The following is a 10,237-nucleotide window of genomic DNA, read 5'->3' as shown; positions in this document are numbered from 1 at the left end:
AGCGCGGCTCCTTGAAAAAGTTTCATTGCTACTTTCTGGCTACATGGAAAACACTGAAAACTCCTTTATAATATCTGTCAGCTCCCCCAGTCTCCAACATAAACAGGTGTTCCACCCAAGGCAGTGTATTTACTTATGTCAGGGCCGCGCTTACATATACAGACACTCAACACACTTTTAACATTCTCCTCAATGCTACAGTCGAGCGGCGCTTGGCATCAGTGTCTGCGGCCGGCTACACTGTTTCAAGAAGACAAATTAAAGCCATATAATTTGCCTGGTGAAAGACTCGCTCTGTATCGCAGGTGTGAGGGCCCAAAGCAGGCGTTAACTCCCTCCAGCCCCACAAACACACACACATACACACACAGACACACACACAAGGTGCATGCTCACACTAACATGTATGTAAGACAGCTACAAAAAAATATCTCAAGCAGTCACTTAAGTCCCCATAGCATGGTTAACGTGGTTGTAAAACATGCTGGCCTGCGCATGGCTCCAGCTTGTAATAACTGGTGATGACAGTAATATGAGTTTGTGCGTGTGTGTGTGTGTGTGTGTAGATGACGTGTGTGATTGTGAAAAATGTGTATATACACGTGTCTGTGCAAAGAGAAAAAAGAAGGTTTGGATTGAAGGGGATTAGTCGATTTGTAAAGAAACTGTTTAAATAGAAATAAGATTTTTTGCTTTTCTTTTTTTTTAGAGTGACGAATGAGAAAATCATTACCAACCTCATGTCTTTCCATTAAACCTGCAAAAACAGGTTTTGGGGGCAGTGGAAACAACACAACACTGATATACAAGTTGATATGATAAACATTGTAGCAAACTATTCATACATCCACCAGATATGGAGCAACATTAGCATTAACATGGAGTCCTTTTTGTGCCCAGGTTCTGGTTCCCTTGTATCAAAGTAAATTTTTTTTAATGGGTTTTTATTTAGATGCCTTAAATAAGGTCTGTGGTTAACACAAGCTGAAGAGATTTTAACGTTTTAATTTATGATATAAAATACGTCAGTAAATATTACACTTGTGAATTTGTGTCTTAAAAAAGGCGGTTGCTAACAAGTGGCTAAATGAGACTACTAAACGACATCAAGCTGACTCGTTCGCCTTTACAGCCTTGTTGTTTATACTCGCGCTCATGCGACCGTGATGTAGTTCGCTTATAGCCTGAAGTCAGCTTTTTACTTCTGGCGATTGCATTAACACTTCAAAAATCATTAAAGTGGTGTTCATTTGTGGAGGTTATCATGCTGAACAAAGTGTGTAAGTATCATAAACGTTTGTTTGCCACAGAGCTTATTTTCTGCAATAGTCCAAAGCCCAATGGAAGAATCCTATTGGCTTGTTGTCGAAAGAACCAGTGCGATGCTAACTTCCTCATTGGCCTACAAAAATATGTCATCCTTGCAGCACTCTATTCACTCTCCTTTTAATTCTGTTTTAAGTTATCTGGCTCTTAAGCTGTTAAATGCTCCACTACCTTCACCAGCTAGTTTCTAACTGTGTCTGTCTGCCGTTTGATGCGGGGAAGTAGTGTAGGCTGAACTTTTGCCAGCAACAATTGGGCGCAGTGACTGAACGCTTCATTCCAAAGCCAGGTTTGGTACTCGTGCCTATATATAGCAAAACCTGTGCCTACCCACCACATCTAGCAACCTACACTGAAACCATAGACACTGCACAAAAGTATTTGGTGGATGGATAAGCTGTTGTTTGTCAAGAAATATTTCGAATATGTAACAATTGTCATTTTTACATTTTATGTTTATGTTATCAGCTTTAAAGCTGTTACACATCGGCAGCATTTTTTTCATGAAGTTAATTCGCACAATATCTTTTCTCAAACTGTTGTTTTTGTCATGAGCACTTTCACACAGAATGTGAATATTACACAGCGTAAAAGATTAAAAAATATTTTTAGTAACACCCTTGTTTCTTTTTAGCTTTCACACCGTGAATAAAGGCATCAACATCACGTTGTGAGGAATCGGTGGAGTTGTGCCTATATTCATTAGGGCTGTCAAAGTTAACGCGATAATAATGCATTAACATAAATTTGTTTTAACAACACTTATTTCTTTAACACAATAACGCAACTTGGGATTTTTAGGTTGTAGCGGGCCCAGTTTTAAAGCTAGAGTGAAGATAGTGGTATCATATGAAACTAGAACAAAAATAAATAACGCTCCAAACCTGTGCTTAATTTTGGCGAGGAAGAACTGGCATGGCCATTTTCAAAGGGGTCCTTTGACCTCTGACCTCAAGATATGTGAATGAAAATGGGTTCTATGGGTACCCACGAGTCTCCCCTTTACAGACATGCCCACTTTATGATAATCACATGCAGTTTGGGGCAAGTCATAGTCAAGTCAGTACACTGACACACTGACAGCTGTTGTTGCCTGTTGGACTGCAGTTTGCCATGTTATGATTTGAGCATATTTATTTATGTTAAATGCAGTACCTGTGAGGGTTTCTGGACAATATTTGTCATTGTTTTGGTTTTTAATTGATTTCCAATAATATATACGTACATTTACATAAAGCAAGCACATTTGCCCACTCCCATGTTGATAAGAGTTTTAAATACTTGACAAATCTCCCTTTAAGGTACATTTTGAACAGATAAAAAAATGTGTGATCAATTTACAATTAATCACTGTTAACTATTTTAATCGATTGACAGCCCTAATATTAATGAAACAATAACACGGATGCGAGGTAGTAAGAACCAAGGTGGCAAACTTTATTACACCTTTCAACTTTGACAAAGGCAGCGCAGACCAGATCCACTCCTTTCGTTCTTACCTTTCACAATAAAAGCCCTAAACATATAATATTTGCATGCGAGTATTTCGCATTTTTGTGTCGTTTATTCTTCACGCTCCCGCTGTGTAAAGGCCTTTAGAGTTGTTGCTAGGCATGTTTTCATTTGATCAGCTGCCTCCAGTCTTTAGGTTCAACAGACTCCGTCTCATTAAGAGGATAATGTGTTCCAAGACGACCCCCATTCTTTCCAATGAAAGTTACCCTCCAGCCGAGCCAGGAGATTTCCTGTTGGCTGCACACACACATTAATGACGCTACAAAAATGTACTGATGTGACTCTTAATTTTTATTGGGTCCAATAAATTAATATTTCACTTCAGAGGTTTTGTGATGGAAATTAATTCATCCTTTTGTCATGATTGTGTGTGTAGGGCCGTGCAATAATCCAATATGATAATTTATCATCTCTCAATGGAATTGTATTTAAATGAAATCATACATCAAGATTTTCTGATACACAATTACATCGTCTAAATTGACAATAACAAGCACACACTAACTCAAGAAAATGTGATGTGAAATATTTGTGCATATATAATATTGATAATATTATATTATTATTAAATAATATGTATTTTTTTCTTTATAATTTCACTTGAAACTGTTATGTTAATTTTGCACTAAAGTTCTTAATTAAATGAGAAATGACTCAGTAATTTTCATTTGTCAAGTATTTAATTCACACAGGATTATACACAAATAGGCCGGTTATTTCATATAGAATATTTGTTTACTGAATTACCAGAAAATATGCTATATCGTGATATACTGTATATTATTATCGAGACATGAAATGACCTGATAGAAAATTTTGGCCATGTCATCCAGCCTTAATTGTGTGTGAGGAAAAACTTATTTTGAGGCCTCTGGGCAACCATATGACCTTCAATTCCAACTGTGGCCACTACACCAAAATCTCCTCACAACCCAGAGCGGTTCCCGAGGTCTTGCTCCAACTCCGTACTAAATCCATAAACATTGACCTTCTCATCTCACTCTAAGAAAAAAAAAAAAGGCATTTGAACGTATTCCCCCAAAATGTTGAATCATTCCTTTAAAAAAGAAAGCTGGAGGAAAGAAGTGGATCCAGCAGAGAGGATGAGAAAGAGATGAAGGGGAGGAAAAGCGATAGAGCACTGAAATGCCTAAAGTAATAATCCTGAAGAGACACAAAGGCGTGCACTCCCCGGTGTTCGTATGTGTGATAGTGTGGCTTGGCCTTCAGCCACTTCCAACAGTTAAAGAAAGCACTCGAGAGGAGAACAGAGGCTGTCCCTTCCACTTACCTCCCCCCAACCTCTCTCTCTGACTCGCTCTATATAAATGCTTGGCAGTTTTACGCATGGCTGGGAGCAATTTCCCACAATGTGTAAATTAGTCAATCTCCCAAGTCAGTAAAGTGGCCTTTGATGGGGAGGACATTAATGAAGTGTACCATTAGGCCTCACATTTGTATTCTTAGGGGCTCTCCAAGCTTTTGATGTCGCGGGGCCCCATGGCTGATTATCCACATGCCAGCGCTGCATGCCTCTGTTACTTAGACGAGAGGGAGGGAGGGAGGGGAAAGGGAGAGAAAGCAAAGATGCTGGACGTTTCTCTTCTTTTTGCTGCCCTGCTGGACTGTCCACACTGTCCTGCTGGCCGTTTTTGAAATGTTGGCAAGAGAAAGAAAGAGAACAGGGGAAGGAGAGGAGAGAGGGTGAGCAGTCCAAAAAGTCTAGGAGCTGGACTTCTCCCTGACACTTCAAAGCGCTGTCTGGACTAAATTGCTGTGGACCGCTTCATTCAGAGTAGAAGGGCTTTCCCTTCGCGGATGACAGTTGCATGGTGACAAAGTTCAATTGGCACTGGTAGGAGTGGAGAGGGAGGGGGGCCCAGATCAAAGCGGGACCATTGTAATGGTTTTGTTCCGTGGAAAATCGCTTTTTGTCCCCGGCCTTTTCAAGCCAACTCCTGGCTCCAGTCAGAGTAAATGGGATTTTTAACTCCCTTGTGTGGGTGGAAGGGCGAGGGGAGGTGGAAGAGCAGAGGGAGGGGAGATTCTTAGCCTCAGGGTAAGGAACTCAAGACCCCCCTCCTCCGCCTCCCCTCCTGCTCCTCCTTTAACCCCCCTCAGCCCCTCTCTCCGCCCGCTGACAATGCAAGGCCAACTTTGTTGATGTTATTGGGCCTTTCATCTAAACTCGCCATCATAATCTTCACAGAGAAAGTTTAGCAGAGCAATTGTACAATTACGTTTATTGTAATTACCAGAATGGGACGCGGCGATGACTTATATCCTGAAAATATGCTCTCATCTGCACTTGTTCACTCACACACACACACACACAAACAAATTCTCTGTCTGTCTCCTTCTTCTTTCTCATTGACCGCGTCACACACCATAAGAGGTTGAGTTATGGACAAATAAACAATCAACATCTATCTCTGAGCCCTCATCTCCTCCTCCTCCTCCTCACATGCTCCCTTTTCTCTCATCTGCACTTTGAGTCAGTACAAAGGAACACATCAAAACCTAAAGTTTGTTTAGTGATAGTGACAAAAAATACTTTCACTGGTCTGTTGTTTTGTCCACCATTTGGGTCCAAACTGACTAAAGTATCTCAACAACTATTGGATGGATTGCCATGAAATCTGATGCAGACATTCATGGTTCCCAAAGGATGAATCCTACTGACTTTTGAGATCCCCTGACTTTTCCTCTAACGTCACCATGAGTTTGCAGATTTGTGTTTTTGTTCTCAACAACTACTGAATGGATTGCCATGACATTTGGTGCAGACATTACAATTCATGATGAATTGTAATGGCTCTTCATCTTTCCATTCTAGCGCCACCATCAGGTCAAAATATTAATTTGTGCAATACCAATGACATTTCCATTAGCTTAACCTGCACTTTGTGTTTATTGCTAATTAGCAAATCTTAGCTTAACACGCTAAACTAAGATGGTTAACATGGTACCATTATACATCAGCATGTTAGCATTGTCATTGTAAAGCCTCGGACATATACATTCCGCGTCCGCGGACAGCTGCAGACTTGTACACACGTGGTTCCACTCATACTACAATTGAAGGTCAACGTTGGTCTGGCGTTCCGTGCATGTGTATTTCCCGATCCACTCTCCATTTCAGTCGGTAGTGGTAATGCTGGATTCATGCTTGCTGCATCCGCGAGGGTTGCGAGTGTCCGCACGGCCAAAGTGACCAGCCCTTCGCAGGGGTTCCGTGCAGCAGGTTTTCTCCCATCCGTGCACATCCAAATTTTTCTAACTTTGCCACGAGGAGAAATCGAGTATAAAAAGATAAAAAAATGTCCACGTCAGCTCATGTCGGTGTGGCCGTCCTTGCAGAAAGTATAACCGAAGCTTAATGCACCACGATGTTGTTTGCCAGGAGTTCAACGCCATCTGGCTTTCTTTGTATTCCTTTAAAGATGAATTATATAAATATGGGTAACAGCGTATCTCCTCGCTCAAGCTCTCTTCAAAACAAGCATCCACTTTGTTATCTTCTTCTTCTTCTTCTTGCGTACGCTTGCTATGCGTACAGTCTGCGTGGTCACAAATTTTTGGCAGAAATGGGTCGATGACCACATTTACGTCATGCAGACCAAAACTGACCCGCACAAACATGCGGAAAGTATGAATATGCCTTAAGCATGTTAGCATGCTGATGTTAGCGTTCAACTCAAGGCACCTCTGTGTGTATGTTCAGCCTCACAGAATAGCTAGCATAGCTGTAGACTCCTAGCCTTGTGGTCATTGAACTCTGAAAAGACATGACAAGTTCTACACATGACAAACAACTGTCATGCTCAGCATATTATACTGATAGTATCATTATTTAGGACATATATTACTGTATTACGACTTCCTCTTTTCTCTCATTTGCTCGGCTATTCCTGCATCTGAAAGTTTGCTCTCTAAATTAAAACAGTTATCAGTTTTTGCATCAAATCTTCATATTCCATTACAGCACATCAGTGACAGTTTGTGTTTCTGACTGACTCTAAACTGAGAAGTGTGTGTGTGAGCACGTCTGTATGCCTCCACACACACAAGGTATGAGGATATTTTAGTAGCCAAGTGCGTCAGACAGAGCTTGAGCTCGGTCTGTGTGATTGACTGTATGAGCTGCTGGCCAAATGTCTCCGCTTTTTCCCTTGAGCTGGGGGAGAAAAGTGTTATTTCTTCAAAAGCCCCATTTGAGAAACCCCGCAAGCCTGTAATTGCTAAGGAAAAGGCCGGACAACCTGCCAAGCCAAACACTTGAGAGGGAATTTGAAATATTGTAAACAGTAGAGTAACCCACTCACTGTCGAGACCGAGACCAGAGGGGAGACGTGGGGGTGTCGGAGGGACGGAGGGTGCGTTGCAGATGAAACATAGTGTGTGAGAGAGAAATGCTTACAGATTTATACGCATCGACGATGACAACAGCTCCACCGTCTCCTTTGAAGCTCCACCAGGAGAGGTACCTCTATTAACTAAAAAAATAAAAAGTTCTTCTTCTGCAAACTCAAAATGCAGATGTTTGAGGATCACACCTTTAATGCAAAACCTGCCACAACTTCAAAAACTCTTCATCCCTTCATCAGAGTTGTCAATTCAGCGACACCTACCCCCCCTCCACACACACTTTTTGAGCAGTGAATGTAGTTTATGATCACCACTAACCTCTTTTATGTGTTGACACAATATTTTTCTTGTGCTGTCAAATAAAAGCGGGGGATTATTATTCTAGCGCGACCCCATTTTCCCGTCTTAATGACCCGAGCTATGCTCTCCCGGAGTAGGAACCATTAAAACCCAGTTTGGGTTCAGTGCAACTCTGCAGTTCTGTCGGCTTATTTTTCCCCCTCCTCCTCCTCCCTGCTTTCCTCACTCGCTGCTTTTTTTTTTTTTCACCTTCCCCTTTTAAAAACCAAAAATCCCCCGACACCAATTAGAAGGCAAAAACGGAAATCTTCGACCAAACATGACATTTACAGCCTAGAACTCAAGACTTTTAACAGCTCCCCCCCACCCTTTGCTCTCAGACACATATTATGCACTAGCTCACGTGCAACACATACACACACACATTGTTGCAACTGCTATCAAAATGCCAAATCGCTGCATCTTTATGAGTTATATCCTCATGTTCAGCATCACTGTTTGATGTTTGGAAAGAGTTGGTGACCTACAAGAAAAGGTTGCATGGTTTCATGAACCCAAAGTAACACCTCTTAATTCACTTCTCAACCTGTCAGCAGACGAATTCTCCTTTCACTCATTGCATCTCATGTCAGACCAGACCGCCACCCTCAGCGTCGATCCGTGTCAGTCTCCACAAAATTACATCTACATGTGTCTGTATGGCTGCGCTCTAACCAGACTGGACCACAGCATTAAATAAGATGGAAACACATCATTAACTCAGGTGCCCCTCCTCTTTCCTCCCTCCGTTCTCCTCCCCAAACCCAGGACTACAGAGCGTACACAAAAACAGTTGGGTAATTACTGATAATTAAATCAATTACAGGCAGTCTCTGCCTTGCCAGCTCTGGATGGCGGCAGCCGTGTCAGGGCACTCCAAATATTTGAACAGCACAATCCAAATATGCTCTGAGAGCTGTTTTTCGCTCGGAGCAAATCGTCCGCCAGCCTCGCTCTGACAGCAGCCAGTCGGCGTGGCCGTGTAGGCAGCAGTGCCAGCAGGCCGCAAAGGCCCTGATGAGCTTCAGCATTAATGACAAGGTGATTAGTCAGCTTTTCCTTCCTGCGGAAGAGCCTCTGCAATTTCATCCCAATCATAGTTTGCTTTGAAAGACTTTTGGATGACTGTAAAAAAAAAAATTGCGGGGGCAACTAAATTGTTTTTACTCTTTTTTTCTCCTCCAGATTACTATCTGGTGCTCTTGCGGTCATGGTTGACAGAAAAGAGATAAAACGGACCATTTACTGCCTCCTTTGGGGGTGGGCTCAGGCAGGGAGAAGGAGACGCTGCAGGCCTCTGCTTCTCCTTTCCAATGCTTGTGAGGGTCAAAATGCAACTTTTCACATTAATTCAAAACATTTTCTCTTCTCAGTCAGAGAAGTAGTAGTATAAAATCACAAACTGTCTCAGAAACACTGCGCCACCTTTCTTTGGTGTTGTCTTTAATTGCTATTTACAATTAAAAAAAAAAAACAGATTTATGGGAGTATAAAGACTCATTGATTTATGTTCTAACATGAGCTGCAACAAGTCAAATTATTTTCTGTGGACTGCAGTGCCAGTGTAAGCAGCACTTTACTCTCCCACCAGGTTTTGTGTGGCATTATTAGCTGTGTGTGATGTGGAGCAGTGGAGTAAGGGAGCCAAGGGAGGTAGGGGGGGGGAGTTTATCAGATGCAGATTCGGTTGGTGAAGGCAGCCACAGTGGGGAGTGGCCACCAATGTCTCTGTGTGGTTTTGATAAAGATAGAGATTTATGCTCTTCCAGCGTTTATGGGTCTGGGCCATTGTGGCGATGCCTACTCAGACCTGCCGCCACCTCTGTCTCGACAAGCATGGGGAGGGAGGGAGGCGGATATTGTTAGGGGCTCCCCTTCCTCGTACCCCACCTCTTCATCCCCCCACATCATGCCAACCAAGGGCCAAACAGCGATAGACTGGTGGCTCGGTCACATGCATACAATGACCCCGCTGATAAAGCATGGAGAGGTAAAGCTGTGACAGCTGCGGAGAGGATTTCCCCCGGGGTGTCTCTGTCAGACCGCTGTCTGTTTTACGGTTATCAGATCAAACACAGACATTATTTTCAGGGTTAATCATGAAGGCCTCATTCACATTCATAGGTCAGGGTTGAAAGGGAAAATTAAACCTCAGATCTTGCACACCTCTTCTTCTGTGGATAAAGGGAATGAAAAATGCTTATTTTAATAAATCTGTATTCTTGAACATAATTCCCAAAATTATTATAATTTGTATACAGGTCAGCATAGGGACATCCCTAACTTCTTTTTTTAAATAAATACAAGATCAAGTCGGTTAAATCGGAATGAAGCATTTCTGCTTAGCGGAAGCTCCTTCCACAGTAGACTGACATTTGTTGCAGATAGTCCACAGAGGCTTCAGTCGGAAGAGCGAGGGCGCAGAGGGCAAGAGGGGGAAGCAGTGCGCCGCTGCGCTTGTCCCCCCTGGCTTATTGAATTACCTAAATGAGCAGAGGAGACCAGGCTGGGGCTCTTAGTCGTTTGAAGTTTACAAATCATCCTGACTGCTCTGGGGCTCGGGGGGGGGCGGGGGGGCGGGGGGACGGGACGTCGCGAGGGAGGGAGCGGGTGGGGGGTGTCTTTTGATGCCTTAAATAAAAACATCAGGGAAACAAACAAACAAGGGAGAGAAAGGGGCTAAAGATGG

Source organism: Sebastes fasciatus, chromosome 1, assembly GCF_043250625.1.
Source record: "Sebastes fasciatus isolate fSebFas1 chromosome 1, fSebFas1.pri, whole genome shotgun sequence".
In the NCBI taxonomy this organism is placed as follows: Eukaryota; Metazoa; Chordata; class Actinopteri; order Perciformes; family Sebastidae; genus Sebastes; species Sebastes fasciatus.
Note: the sequence above shows the minus strand (reverse complement) of the source record.